The sequence below is a fragment of the Globicephala melas genome, chromosome 2, assembly GCF_963455315.2.
Source record: "Globicephala melas chromosome 2, mGloMel1.2, whole genome shotgun sequence".
Classification (NCBI taxonomy): domain Eukaryota; kingdom Metazoa; phylum Chordata; class Mammalia; order Artiodactyla; family Delphinidae; genus Globicephala; species Globicephala melas.
In genome coordinates, this window is record NC_083315.2 from 162733282 (window position 1) to 162748952 (window position 15671).

Sequence of the window (15671 nt, forward strand, 5' to 3'; positions counted from 1 at the left end):
GTCTGATTCTTGAAAGCATAGTAAATTGATAAACTATCTCACAGGGTTTGGATTTGGGTAGTAAATAAGATTATGTGTGTTTACGTCCTAAATATCTAGCTCAGTGCTTTTCTGTTGAGCCAGTGTGTGCTCGATCTCTTTCCTTCTCTTTCTCCTCCTTTCACAATGGTCCCAGCTTTTGATGGCCAGTGGTGTCATGGTACAGAATGCAGAACAATATTGTCTTACCTTAATATAATTTTATTTGGGGAATCCTACAGTGTTGGAGCTAGAAGTCCAAAATCAAGTTCTCAGCAGGGCTATGCTCCCTCTGAAGGCCTCTTCCCAGGTGGTCATCAATCCTCAGCATCCCTTGGCTTGTACCTGCCTCATTCTAGTCACTGCCTTTATTGTCACATGGCCTCCTTCCCTATGTGTCTGTATGTGTCCTCTCCTCTTCTTATAAGGACACCAGTTACTGGATTGAGGAGCCACTCTACTAGTTATGACCTCATCTTAACTAATTACCTCTGCAAAGACCCTATTTCCAAATTTCTGAGGTTCCAGGTAGACATGAATTTTTGGAGGACACCATTTAACCCACCATAGGGGATGATGTGTAAGGGTATAGTGAATGGTCTAAGCCTCTGAATGAAGTCTGTTACTTCCCATCACCTTACTGGGGCCAGTCCTCTCTGAAAGAGAATTTTAAGGTACTTTTAGGAGCAAAAGTCTTGGTAGATTGTATAGGACAGAATGGTGCTTTGGGCACATTGGGCCATGACAGGAAAGGTATTCTAATAAAAGAGAGATTGATGTTCCCTTCTGCAAATTGGAAAAGCACTGGCTGCACACCCTACAGGGTCTGGAAAAATGAACCTCTTCCTTACTCTCTTTTTTATATTCTTGATGAAAAGCTCTGACTCAAAGGAAGAATAAACTGCCAGCCAAGGGCCATGTTCATGGTGAAGTCCACATGGCAGAAATACAAGCCTGCTGGGAGGAGTAAGGGCTATTAGAGGTATGGCAGAATCAGTGTAAAATTGGGGCCCACCTCTTTGTGTGTGGTGAACACATGGGCTCAAAGTTCTGGGGCAGGAATGGCCAGCAAGTGAAGGGATGTTTGCAGGCAGTGGGGAAAGAGAGATCTTGGTAAGAATATTTAGAATCCAGTTATTTATTCGTTCAACAAACCTTTCTTGAAGGCTCACTCTATGCCAGGCACCGTATTATATTGTGTATCTCTTCTTCAGCATAACTCAAATACCAATTATAGGCATATTTTCTTACAGTTATTTACCCAAAAAATGTGGGAAAGCTCATCTGAAGATGATATAGTGTTGTTTCAAGCACTGAGTTAACTAAAGCATGGAGTGTTGATGGTAAATATCTAGGTAAATGTCAGGGTTTGTAAGAGGCTCAGAGATTCAGACAAGACCAGCATGAAATACAGGGAAGATGATGCTCAGATCTGCCAGCCGAAGATGATTCCTAAACGAGGTCACATTAGATGTGTGGGAAGGTCAAGAGAAAAGAAACAGTGAGCTTTATCAAATATTCAGGAAAATGTGTTGTTTTTTGGATTTATGTAAAAAAGCAATTGCTAAAAGGAAAGAAGTGGAAACATCTTCCACCAAAACAATTTTGTACGTCTACCTCAACAGTTGTGCTTCTCAACTGGATGATTTCTTTTATCTCAAAATTGTGACTTTTGATAAAAGATCTGGCAAGCTCCTAGAGGCCAGAGGATTTCTTTTTCTCCATAGGCACGCAAGCCATGTATTCATTCATTTGGTCACATTTTGGAGGGCTTACCAGGAGCTAGACACTAGCTGATCATGGAGTCATAGCATTTGGAAGCCAGAGAACTTATACAAAGTGTTCAATCCTTCCCTTTTGTGTCTCAGATAAGGTCATTGTCCAAAATGTTGAAAGGCCTGGCTTGAGATCATCAATGGCCAGGGAAGGTGATACCCAGATCTGCCAGCTGAAGATGATTCCTAAGCCAGGTCGCATTAGATGTTGTGGGAAGGTCAAGAGAAAAGAAACTGTATGCTCAGGTCTTCTGAGCCACATCAAATGCTCTTTCTACAAGGCCGTTGTTATGGACAGAATGTTTATGCTCCCCCTAAATTCATACATTGATGCCCGAACTTCCAACATGATGGTATTTGTACATAGGGCCTTTGGGAGGTAATTAAATTTAGATGAGATCGTGAGGATGGAGCCCCCACTATGGGACTGGTAAGAGGAGAAAGAGAGACCAGAGATCTCTCTCTCTCTGCCATGTGAGGACACAGTGAGAAGGCAGCCTATGCAAGCCAGGAAGACGGCGTTCACCAGTAATGGAATCTTCTGGCACGTTGATCTCGGTCTTCTCAACTTCAAGCACTATGAGAAATAAATGTCTGTTCTTTAAGCCACCCAGTCTATGGTGTTTTATTATAGCAACCCAAGGTGACTAAGACAGCCTTATTATCCCTTAAAAATTGTTTTTCTTTCTTTTTTCCACAGTCCTGGTATCAGCTTGTTTTTCTATTATTCCAAACAACTTGCTTCATCTGACTCCATTCTCTAAAGCAAAACAAAACAAAAAAACCCCAAATGGAGTTTGAAAAATAGAAGTCAAATCCAAATACTAAAAAGCAAAGAAATTACAAACAAATAAATAAAACCTGAATGGCAAAGATATTTGAATACTAGGGAAAACTATTTCATTATAATCAGCAAGATAAAACTCTAGTACAATATAATTTGGGTAGTTCTGAGTATCCGTGAATGTAAATAATGGAATAGAGGATCTCTTAGGTCTTTTTCAACCTAAAATTCCATGATTCTTCTTTTTTTTCTGTTTGAAACCCATGATTTTGTCTATAAGTTATAACTGACCTATAAGGTTGTTCTTTTTCAAGGGATAATTAGCGACAGATTTAGCTCAGTTCCGACAATTAATTCAATTCCATCCATTTCTCTGCAGCCCAATATAACCATATATGTAATGATTTTACATCTTCCACACCAAAATGTATATGTATATCCCCTTAAGGCAAAGTAATAAAAGTTTTCATAAAATCTATATTACTTCTTATTACACCTGCCCTGGAGACTCAGAGATATAAAAACACATTTCTTATGCAATCTCAACATCAAGTTAGGAGACTGAACTTTCCTTTCACTTGAGAAAAATCATTATTGCAACGTTTCTGAAAAAATAATGTCTATTTTCATACAAACCAGACTAGAATTAACTTTTTTTTTTGCCTGCCCGTGTATACGTTTGATATTCAGGGGTTAGTGATTTTGTATTAGCTATTCATTCATAAGTAGTCCAAGTATCCCTGCATAAAGGAAATATAGATGAGAAAACTGAGGTCATAACTAGCCCAAGGGCACATACTTAAGTAGCAGACCCTACTGGAGCCATGCTCTTCTGCCTCCAAATCAGCTGGTACCCGCTGGCATGTCACCACACCTGTACTGGTGGAGACTAACCTTACTCACAGGGGCAGCTTTTGGAAGTATTGTTTCTCATAGTGTGTTCTGAAGACCATACGAAAGAAAATCCGCTTAGGGAGAAGGTGTTTTTTAAAAACACAAATTCCTGGGCCCTATTATCTATCTCTTCTGAATCAGATCCTGTGGAATAAAGGGTCCTAGGAATAAACATTTTAGACGTGCTCTGTAGTCGATTCTTAGGCTTATGAAGGTGGTAGAACTGTTTTTAGAAGGGACATTGACTCATAGCTGAGTTATCACCATAGCAACGGAAGAACCCATCACCTGAACCATATTTCACATGATTTTGTGTTTACTGCCTTCTACTTTAAATGATAGATCAGAGGAAAAAAAACCCCACAAAACTCTGGTCGACAAGTCATCATTTATTCGTTAACACCACCTCAAGTCCAGAAACTGCCTGACATGACAACTTTTCTATCTTGGTTATGGTCCCCTCCAGACAGTAGAGTGACAGGGTCATGGATCCCCTTCAACGGACCGAGATGTGCTCGCCCCAGTGTGACCTCTTCAGAGACACACCGTCATTCTGCCAGCCTTGCCAACATGTGACACGGGGGGTCACACCCAAGGAACTGCTGTGTGCTAAATCTATCCCAATCCCTCACCTCATCAAGCACGAACATTCATGAATCAGACGGCACATCAAAGACAGAAATAAAAGGCACTGAGAATAATTTAGGAGGAGAAGGGATGGGCCACTTTTAGAACTCCAGTATCAAAACACAAGAAAGGAGGAAAAAAAGAGAGAGTGAGAATATGAATATCCATCTTTCATTTTCTGCGATTGTCTGCAGTTCACTCCTGATAAAGCAGTTTGGAATAAAGCTCAGGTGATGGGCCTCTGGTTGCCATGGCAATTACTCAGCTGCGTGCAGTGTTTAACGCTTCTCTGATTTCCCTACAGAAGTGCACACAAGGTCAGCAGAGGATGAAGCCGAGTGCTTTCCCAGACTCCTGGGGACAAAATTGGTCTCTGCCTGGCACATGATCAAAATGTCTTTAAAATTCATCCCATGCCTTAAAATATTAGTGCTTGTTTTGACATAAAATAAAATGAGGCAGGTTAGAGATTTGGCATGCAGAAATAGAGTTTTATTTTTACACAACTTAACTTAGTTATGGTTTCTACTTTTATCCCAATGGGATGGTGGGAAAATTTAATGTCTTTTGGGATCGCTTCACTTTCTTAGGGTTATATGAAGGCTTTGCGGAGGGATTGGTTACATACTGTCAGGTTTGGGGAGGGGACATCTGGGGACACATGTTGTCACTGAGACCTCCCTCCTTTCTGTCCACGTGGCAATCTTTGGTCCTGTACCTCTCTCTGCTGCTCTGCTCACTCGTGGGTGTGTGCTTCTCTGAGATGCTGTTTTGGTCCTTTCTACATGGACGCAGCACCCAGGCATCCTCCTCAGGGGTCTTGAGGCCTGAGTCCATAAGGCAAGACATAGATTTCACTCTCCAGAACTCACCAAACTCTCTGCTTTCATCACTCTTTTTCAATCCCCTCAAATACTTTTCTAATAAGTGAGCAGGGAGGAATCCTTCTCCCTTTCAAGTTTCTTCCAAACGTTTTGTCTACACTCTACGCTTCCTATTGCTCAGTGGCTTAGAGTTTTAAAAACTGAGGAAGACTTTCTCTATTCTCTGCCTGGTTGTGTATCTCCCCTGAGACATTCATTCATTTTTTGAGCATCCTCTAAATGCTAAATACTGCTCTAAGCTATGGGGATACAGTAGAGGAAAAAATACACAAAATTCTTGTCAACGTGGCACTTATTGTGTTCAAGAAGAGAAGACAGACAATAATAAATCAATGTAACAATAAGTAAAGTATATAGTGTATTAGGAGAGGACACATATGAGGGAAAAATAGAACATGAGAAAGGGGTCAGGAGTGTGCAGGGGAGCAGAAAGTTGCGATTTTATTTATTTTTATTTTTTGGCCATGCCATGCAGCATGTGGGATCTTAGTTCCCCAACCAGGGATCGAACCTATGCCCCCTGTATTGGAAGCGTAGAGTCCTAACCACTGAACCACGAGGGAAGTCCACAAGTTGCAATTTTAAATAGAGAGGATGGGGTAGGGCTGGTGAGGAAGATAACATTTGAGCACAGACTTAAGGAAGGTTGACGGAAGAAGTTAAGTGGGTATCTTGGGGAAGAGGGTTCCAGGCAGAGGGAACAGCTCAGGCTTGGTGTTATTCAAGAAGCAATAAGAAGATCAGTACAGCTGGAGGTGAGAAAGGGGGAGAGCAGCACAAGGTGAGGTCAGAGGTGTGTGGGGGTGGGTGGGTGGGTGGGTGGGTGTGTGGGGGTGTGTGTGTAGGGAGATATTGACAGATCATTAGGGTCTTCTAAGCCATTGTAAGGACTTTGCTTTTTTTTCTGAGTGAGGTGGGAAATCATTGGAGGGTTTGATTAGAATCATAAAGGTTTTAAAAGGATCACTCTGGCTGCTGTGATGAGAATAGACATAAAGGATAAGAGCACAAACAAGGAGACATTAGAAAACCATTACAGAAACCCAGGTGTGAGATGGACCAGGAGATGATGACAAGTGGTCACCTTCACCTGCTTTTTTGTTATGTTCACTAAGTTTCTTCTTTTCCCCACTGCTAGAGGGGACCGTCAAACCCATATTTTATATATAACATGTGATAGGTTTTCCAGGAGCTTTGCTTCCTGACCAGCAGAACCCCCTTCAGGGATAATTCAGGGAATCATTTGTGCTACAGCCCTTCCTGGTAACATGAGTCATTTTGAAAAACGCTGTCTAGTAACTTGATGTTGCAAATGGCCTCACAATTTGATTCACATAACCTAAACTTTATTAAATCCTGGAAGACGTGTCCCATCATATACTGCACCAATTAAGTACCTTCCCTCCCCCACCTTTTTTTTTTTTTTAAGAATTTAACTTCTATGTTCTGTAGCAATTTATCTCTCCTGGCTGCCATATAACAGCCCAGCTTTTATCTCTGGGGGCCTGCTATGACTTTTGGATTACATCTCAGCTCTTTCCTAGGCATGTATCACCATCCATTCCATACAGTGACTTGGATATTATTGCTCTGGTTTAAACCACAGGAATATAAGGAGTATTGGAGCAGGATGGGCCGGCATCTTACTATTATTCCAGCTGCTGCTTTTTGTGAACATTCCTTCTGAATACAGGGATTTCTGCCAGGGAAGCTTTTAAAGTATAGGCGCAACTACTATATGCTTGGAAGAAAGTTTCTCTCTTTCTTTTCACAACTTCAAGTTCTTCAGGTAACAATCAAATATCTTGGGTTTTGTTTCTTTTTGTTTTTTGACTTATTTTATAAGTCTCTTTATTAGGTGCTGGGATAGTCAGGGTTCCTGGCTGCAAATAATAGAAATAAGTCTGATTAACTTGAGTGGAAAGTGAATGTATCTGAAGGATGTGAGATAGACCACAGAAATGGAGGGATGGCTGGAGAACCAGACTCCAAGGACAGGCAGGAGGAGCCAGGGGAGAAAAGGGAGGGTCACGGCCAATGCCATGGACTGAAATTTTGTGTGCCCCCAAATTCATATGTTGAACCCCTAGTCCCAATGTGATGGTATTTGGGGGTGGGATCTTTGGGGGGTAATTAATTCATGAGGATGGAGCCCTCGTGAATTGGATGAGCTCCCTTGTAAAAGAGACCCCAGAGAGCTCTCCAGCCCCCTTTCTGCCAGGGAATGTTACAAACAGAAGTCAGCAGTCTGCAGTCCGGAAAAGGGGTCTCACCAGAACCCAGTCATTTTCTTTGACTCCAATAGCCAATCTGTTACCAGATCCTCTTGGTTCTTTAAAGTGTCTCGTGGCTCCTTATTTCTCATTGTAAATTACACCATCTTTGTTTAGACCCTAGTGACATGTTGTTTGGGATATGTGCATCTCCTAATTAGTCTCCTTGATTCTAGCTTCTCTCTACCCCAATGCGTCTTACACAGTGTCTGCCAAGCCCATATAACGACCTGGCTTTTTAAGAGTGCCTGTAACAGATCCAATCCAAGGTCTTCAACCTGACGTTAAGTACCTTCTCCTTCCATTGTCTTTATCTCTGCAGGTTGGTCTCATTTCAGTGTATTTCCTTTCACATTTGGTTAGAACCTACCAATGGCTCCTCACTCCCCGCAGGAATGAGTTCCCATCCTTCAGCACGGCACACAGGACTCTCCTGACCTCTGCCTGCCTACATTTCGCCTTTTCCTCGAAGTGTCAAGCTGTTTTATTCATTAGTGCTAATTACACACACTCTTCTGTTCTCTCAGATTAGAATGCCTGTCCCTATTTTCCTTCTTTACAAACTTTTACTTATCCTTTAAGGTTTAAATCATTCATTCAGTCCATACCTATTAAGCACCTAATGTATGCCATCAATTGTCCTGGGTGCAGGGAGCTGGTCAGACAAGACTCCTGCTCATGGCTTTTATGTTCCAAAAGGAGAAGACCAACAATTAACTGGAAACAAATAAATGAAGTAACTGCCCATCATAACAGTATGTACTCTTAAAGAAATAAAACAAGCTGTGAGTCTAGCCCTCCAGGAATTTCCTTAAGTGACCTTGTATCATTTAATACATTCCTTTCTCTGTGTAAACTGCTAGAATGTCTTCTATTTTTCTCAGCTGAGAACTCTGACTGATGCAGGTAGGTTAGAGGAGGCAGAGACACTTTCAGTGAAGTGTTAGGGTTGAAAACGAATGAGGAATTAGAAACAAAACCTCTGCAAGTTATAATTTAAGCCAGTGGGGGGATGATAGCTGATTTATAAAAATCCAATTTTCTCACAACCTCTTGGAGAGCAAAACTATTGAAATAACATTACCGTTAAGCAGAAGGCAGGTATTTGGCAACTAGAAACCTGTAAAGACATTTGGACTGTAAAATACCCCAGTGGGACGCTGCGTAAGCAGGTCAAATAAGGCTACTTCTCACTTACACGTATACTGGCACACCGCTTGATGGTATGATATCCATTCCCAATATGAGCTGTTTTCCTTTCAACTTCACACCCCCAAGCATGTATAATGCCTCAGGAGTGTTTCTACGTTGAATTCCTGGCAACTGAAGGGGAGGTTTTGAACTACTTGGCAGAGCTGGTGTTCTTATATTGTAAACAATTAAGGTTTCTTTTTTTCCCCTTGGGCTGTTTTCATACCCTCTTCTTCATTTTAATGTAATCATACTACTAGGTATGATCTAATCCTGTCAGTTGGATTTCAGGGATAAATCTAACATCAACCCTGGGCTAAACCCTGAGCCAGAATTAGTTGTTACTTAATTCTATCAATAACCCTATAAAGGAGGTATTATTTCTCCCATTTTACAGATGATGAAACTGAGACTCAGGAAATGGATGTTACTTTTCCCAAGTACTTGGGTTTTGAAATCTATGTAGTAGGTTGCTGTCGTAGTCCATTCAGGCTGCTAAAACAAATTAAGATAGACTGGGTGGCTTAAACAACAGAAACTTATTTCTCACAGTTCTGGAGGCTGGAAATCCGAGCTCAGGTTGCCAGCATGTTTGGATTCTGGTGAGAACCTTCTTCGGGGTTGCAGACCACCGACTTCTCTCTGTGTCCTCATATGGTAGAGAGACAGTGAGTGAGAGAGCTCTCTGGGGTCTCTTTTATAAGGGCACTAACCCCATTCATGAGGGCTCCATCTACATGACCTAGTTACCTCCAAAGGTCCCACCTCCAAATACCATCACATTGGGGGTTAAGATTTCAACATATGAATTTGGAGGGGAACACACACGTTCAGTACATAATAATTACCAGGAGCATTTTAAAAATAAATAGAATAGAAAAAAATCAGAGTACATTGTGATTCTTAAGCATCTTATTTCATGAAACTATAATTATAGTTTTTTATATACATGCAGATGTAAGTATTGGGTAGTGATATAAAATATTTTTCTTTTTGTGAGTTGCAATAAAAACTGTTTGAAAGCTAATGATGTTAGCCCAATTGCTTCATGTGGAAAGGAAACTGAGGCATAGAAAGATTAAGTAAGTGGGCCGTAATCACTCAGCTGTTCAGAAGAAAAGACAGGACCTGCAATGAGGTTCCTGCTAGTCTCTCTCTTTTTCTATCCGCCACATAAAAATGGTCACCATGATCCCTGTCCTTGCAACCTTACAGAATTGTTATAGAATTTAAATAAGATAATTAAAAGATTTAAAAACACTATAAACCATTAAACAAATGGATGATACATATTTTTATCAGTCAGGGTTATCAGTCAGAAGACAGAAACCCCTCTAGGATATTAGGTGGAGAGAAATTTAACGTAGGAATTAGGTCACAAAATGCTTGGGAGGTGCTGTGGGAGCAGAAAGCAGCAAAGCGTGATGTTCCCTAGAGTCCAGACAGTGCAGAACTCTGCTGCTGCCCCAGAAGGGGCCCGTGGTCCTTGCCTTCCCCCTGGTTAACCACTAACAGGACCAGCAAAGAAACGGCATCCACTCTCCTCCCCGCTCCTAGCCTTGGTGCGCGCTTCTTGTCAGCAGAACCTAATGGAATTTTTCTGCTTTGCTGAGAGCACATGAAGGTGGTTATGGACCACAGACAATGTTTCATCCAAGCACGACGTTTAATCCCAGTGTTCTCCTCTGTACCAGGGCTCTGTTGACAAAACCAGCGTTCCTCTGGCTCTTGCCCCCTGCACAGTTACGGGGTCTTCAGCTCTCTCTAAGATACCCTCCTGATATTCCCGTGGGCCTTCTGGAGTATTTCCGAGTGCTGCTATCCATAAACGCACTACTCTTGGGTATCATCTGTCAACTGATGGGATCTTCTTTGGGGCTCTGTTTGGTGGTATATGCCCCGGGGATTTTTTTTTTTTTTTTTTCGGTACGCGGGCCTCTCACCGTTGTGGCCTCTCACCGTTGTGGCCTCTCTCGCTGCGGAGCACAGCGGCCATGGCTCACGTGCCCAGCCGCTCCGCGGCATGTGGGATCCTCCCGGACCGGGGCAAGAACCCGTGTCCCCTGCATCGGCAGGCGGACTCTCAACCTCTGCGCCACCAGGGAAGCCCTGCCCTGGGGAGTTTTGAGGCTGGTGCTCCTGTGGCTTTCCCATTGGCTCTGCCACTAAAGGGTCTGGCACCCACTAAAGCTCAGGTGCTGCCGTGCATGGTTGCACCTGCCGTCCAGGGTGCTGCTGCCATCATCCACAGGAGCTATTGGCTCCCATGATGTGCCAGCTGAAGGCGACGGCCTTAGCTGTTAAAGCTGTCTGAGCCCCAGCTCTGCCCTTGCAGAAAGGCCTGCCACTGCCATCTAATGAGTCGGAATGCTCTCCTGTTGCTAGGTCACCACCCAGCCCTGCCGCTGCTGTTGCTTCCATCCCCAGGCTCTGCGGATGTCACAAAAGCAGCCTTGTACCCATACCACACCCCGCTACTTTATTCTGGAGATGGCTGTGTTCGTTGCCCCAAACTTATTGCCACATATGACCCTGCTCCCCTATGACACAGAACTTTTGATTGAAAAAAGTGCCCCTTTTGGCATTCTTTGTTTCTTTTAAGTTCACTACTCATCTTTCCCTAAGGACTGGACCATGGCACAGAACACTATGCCCATTCGTTTGCTCATTCCTTTGGGCAGCAACTATTTATTGAGACCTGGTATTGCCAGCCCCATTTAGAGGCTCTGGAGATAAAGCAGCAAACAAGCAAGATGTTGGCCCTTGTGGAGCTCATAGTCAGGTTGGAGGTTGACAATAATGGAAGACCCCAAACAAACAACTTTATAATGTCTCAGGGGGTGATGAATATCATAGCAGAATAGGGAAGACAGTGATCTGTGTTTGTGTGTGCGTGTGATATTTTAGCAGTGGTTAGGGAAGGCCTGCACGATAAGGTGACTTCTGACTCTGCCTTTGCTATGGACTGAATGTCTGTGCCCCAGGCTCCCACCTAGTCCATACGTTGAAGCCCTAATCTCCAATGTGGTGGTATTTGGAGGTGGGATCCTTGGGAAGTGATTAGGTCATGAACATGGAGCCCTCACGAGTGGGATTAGTGCCCTTGTAAAAGAGATACCAGAGAGATAATCTCTTTCTCTCAGCCATACGAGGACACAGCAAAAAAGGCAGCTGTCTGCAAACCAGGAAGGGATTACAGCAGACACTGAATCTGCATCTTGATCTTGGACTTCCCAGCCTCTGGAACTGTGAGAAACAAATGTTTGTCGCTTAAGCCACGCAGTCAATGGTAGTTTTATCATAGCCTCCTGAGGTGCCTAAAATAGCTATCTATCTATTGACTGTAGCCATCGATGCTGTTTCTGTCCACATCCAATCATCTCAGCGACCTTCCAGTCCTCAAGGATGCTGCTGGCACCATACCCTACTGGTCAAATAGAATATAAGACAAGCACAAAAACCGCAATCACAGCTCCAACAGTTAACATATTTTGAGCATCTCCTATGTGCCAGACACTGTTCTAAGTGCTCTGCATATATTATCTCATTTAAACCTTATCTTAGTTCTATGTGGAAAGTACTGTTATTTCTATTTCATGATAGGAAAATGGAGACATAGAGAGACGGAGTTCCTTGTTGACATGCTATGTCTGGATCTACCTTTAAGAGGGCCACCTTATAAAGACATTCCCCCCCCCATAGCACTAATACATTCTTACAAGCATGCTGATTCACCTGAGTTGTCTGTTAATTAGGCTATTAAAAACCAAACTACACTGTGGAAAAGTGCAGCCTCAATTTAGGTGCCAACTCATTGAAAACTTGGCATTTATAGACTGTAATCAGGAGAGAAAGAGCCCACAACTGATCCAAATGGAATAAAGGAGCAGAAGAGTGAATTGAGGGCCAAGGCGACAGGGAAGTGTCGTCCATGGATCCTACTCTTCTCAGTGGTGCTTCTTTTCCTTCTCTCCCTATCATCTCAGCCAGAGGCAGACCCCGCTCCTCAGGAGCTGCCACCATCCTTGTGGCCCCTCCACTGAAGCCTCAGGGTGCAGGGGGTTAGGGAAGAACCTAACATCCAGTGCTGTTGTGAGGGCGTGAACCTGGGGCCCTGCTGAAACTATAGGGTAAATCATAGTGGAAACCTCCCTACTCTCTCCCTCTTCACTTCCAGGACTTTGAACCAAAGCAAAAGAGGCTTCACTGAACGTCAAAGTCAGCCTTCAGAAGAAACTGAACAGGGAAGTGCAGAAGAACAGGCATAGATGTAGGAATCTCTCATGAGGCACTTTCCACTGCAATCCTGTAGAGCTGGCTCTAGCCTCAGTCCTTGGCGTACTTTCTCTAAAGGAAAGAAAACAGAGCTGAAGAGAAGATGCCCAGGGGCTGCCACACCCAGAGCTTCTGTCTGTCTCCCAAATGACTTTCACATCATTGTGTTCAATTCCTCACCACCAGCCCCAGTTCTGCACAGAGGTGACTATCACCTAGTTCTTGGTGTTCCCTACTTCCAGAGTGTTCTTATGATGGTTATGGCCCGCTGAGGACAGTTGTGAGATATGAAAAGTAAGCCCAGTTTTCCCTTATCACCTCTGCACATTTTCGGTTTTCAGTTTAATATTCACAGGAGAAATGAGTTCAACTGGCTTGACCACCAAACCCAAGGAAGCACACCTGCAGACAGGTAAGAGGTGCAGCCTATCAGGAGTGGGGTGTGTGGAGGGTGTTGGTTCATGTCTCATTATCTCCCTGGTATCTTTTCTGACACTGGAGATCACACTGTCTTAAGCCATGGAATGGTGACTTTGAACCATTTGGTGCCATTTGAACCAAGCAATGTTTGGCTGCTTCTCCTGTATCTTGTCAGGAAGGGTTCCCGTCAGAGAGGTGAGGCAGGTTTCCCAGGTCAGACCCCATAGCAGAAAACAAAGAGAAAGAAGCATCTGGGACTGCAAAATAAGAGTCCTCCAAGTAATTCTAAATTACATTGGGTACCATGTCATCTCCCCACAATTTCTGCACCCAGTGGTGTGCTAGTAAATGTTTAACAACTGGCTCTCTGGGGGTGGGGGAAATCAGGGAGCCCTGACTTATTGCATGTGCCAATTGCTGTGGTGTAAATACCTCCACCATGGCCAACTGCAAGCTTTCCAACGTGAGGTCACTGAATGCAGAGTTGGGAGGAGATATTCACTACTGGCTCCTGTGAGCTTCTCTGAGCTGGCCCCAGCACACCATCAGTGTTCTATTGTCAACAATGTGAGGGCAGGCGGACTTCGGCTCTTGCTCTAATTAAAGCTGTGGTGGGACCCAGAGAAGTAAGAGGTATAGGGATGCACACCTTGAGGAGGTGGGCAGAGATCATAAAAAAAGAGATATATTGCGGGAGATCTCTGTAGTGGGTGGCCAGGAAGAGAAAGACTTAGGAAGAAATATATGGGATATTTTTGGGGGGTTAGGAGTGGGAAGCAGGTAAAATCCTATTTGTCATTTACCACCTGTGTAATTGAAAAATGAAAAAGAAAATTAATAGTAAAAGTGCTCTTTGTTATGTAATATAAACTTCCCCTTACCATCTTTTAAGAAATCTTCAGGGCTTCCCTGGTGGCGCAGTGGTTGAGAGTCCGCCTGCTGATGCAGGGGACATGGGTTCGTGTCCCGGTCCAGGAAGGTTCCACATGCTGCGGAGCGGCTGGGCCCATGAGCCATGGCCACTGAGCCTGTGCTTCCGGAGCCTGTGCTCCACAATGGGAGAGGCCACAACAGTGAGAGGCCCGTGTACTGCAAAAAAAAAAAAAAAAAAGAAATCTTCAGTAAAATCTTCAGATTAATTCTTCACTTATGGTTATCTGAGTGGCTGTGCTCTGGGGAGATATAACGGAATGTTGAGTTCCACTGTGAGGCTGTCATAAAATAAAGTTAGAGTCTATTTATGGGACAGCAGCCATGTCTACGTCCATCTAATAATGATCTCTTATGTTTTCAAATCAATAATCACTAAAAGGTAAGCTCCGTGAGAGCAAGAATTTTAGCTATTTTGCTCATTGCTATATCACAGGGGCCTAGAAAATCTTCTGGCTCTTGGAACGTGCTCAGTACATACAGTCTGAGTGCTGTCGAACGGCTCTCTAACATCTCTGTGATGCTCTAACACAGTAAAGGTCAGTAGGACTTCCTGTAATGATGGAAATGTTCTAGATCTGTGCTGTTCAATATGGGAGCCACTAGCCACCGACGGTTATTGAACATTTGAAATGTCGTTACTGCAATTAACAAACTGGATTTTAAATGAATTTAAATTTAAATTAATTTATGTCTAAGTGGCCACAAATGGCCAGTGGCTACCATAATGGACAGCACAGAAAACAGCCTATGACTCAAGTTATGGTCTACGGACCAGCAGCTTTGGTGTGACTGGAGAGATTGTGAGACATTCAGAACCTCAGGCTCCAGCCCCGACCTAGAGAATGAGCCTGTTTTCCATTCCCATGTATTGGTACACAAATCCATGTCTGAGAAGCTCTGCTCTAACAAACACGAGCACTTTCACATACTTTATTTCACTCGATCCTCATAAAAACATCTGCATTGTGGATATCGCTCTCCCTATTTTACAGATGAGGTAATCAAGCCTCTGAAAGGTTATGTGATTTGCTCAAAACCACAAAATGGAAAGGAGAGACTGGGTCTCCAAGCCCGGCATTTCTTCTATTATATTCTCCGTACTGTTGGGATGGAAGCAGCAGGTGAGTTCCAGGCAGTTTTAGGACCACAGTTTCTTCCAGTACCGTTTTTAAGTGGAGTAAGATTGTAGCACTTTACTGTGGAAATCTATCATTTCTGCAGATAATGAGCTAGAGATGCAGGCGATCGTGGAGAAGGGCTATGGAGAAAGATGGAAACGGAAGGGTGGGTAGAGAATTAGCTATTAGCTTCTAGTCTCTTCCTCAAGCACAGCTGATTGAGGAAGAACTAAGTCATGGCCAGATGCAATGTCAGGCTGGCTTACAATCAGAAAAAGTAGTCCTTTTGTTGTTTAGGATTTATTTCTATACATAATGCCAAATGCAGCTACTTATTTTTCTTTTGTTTGGTATTTCATCATGTGAAAAGGTTGGAGAGATTTTTTTTTAACAATTTGGAGATTAAATATTGATTGGCTTGTTTAAAAATTTCCTTTGGGAAGTCCTAGGAGTAAGGGCAGAGGGACTCCCTCAAGACT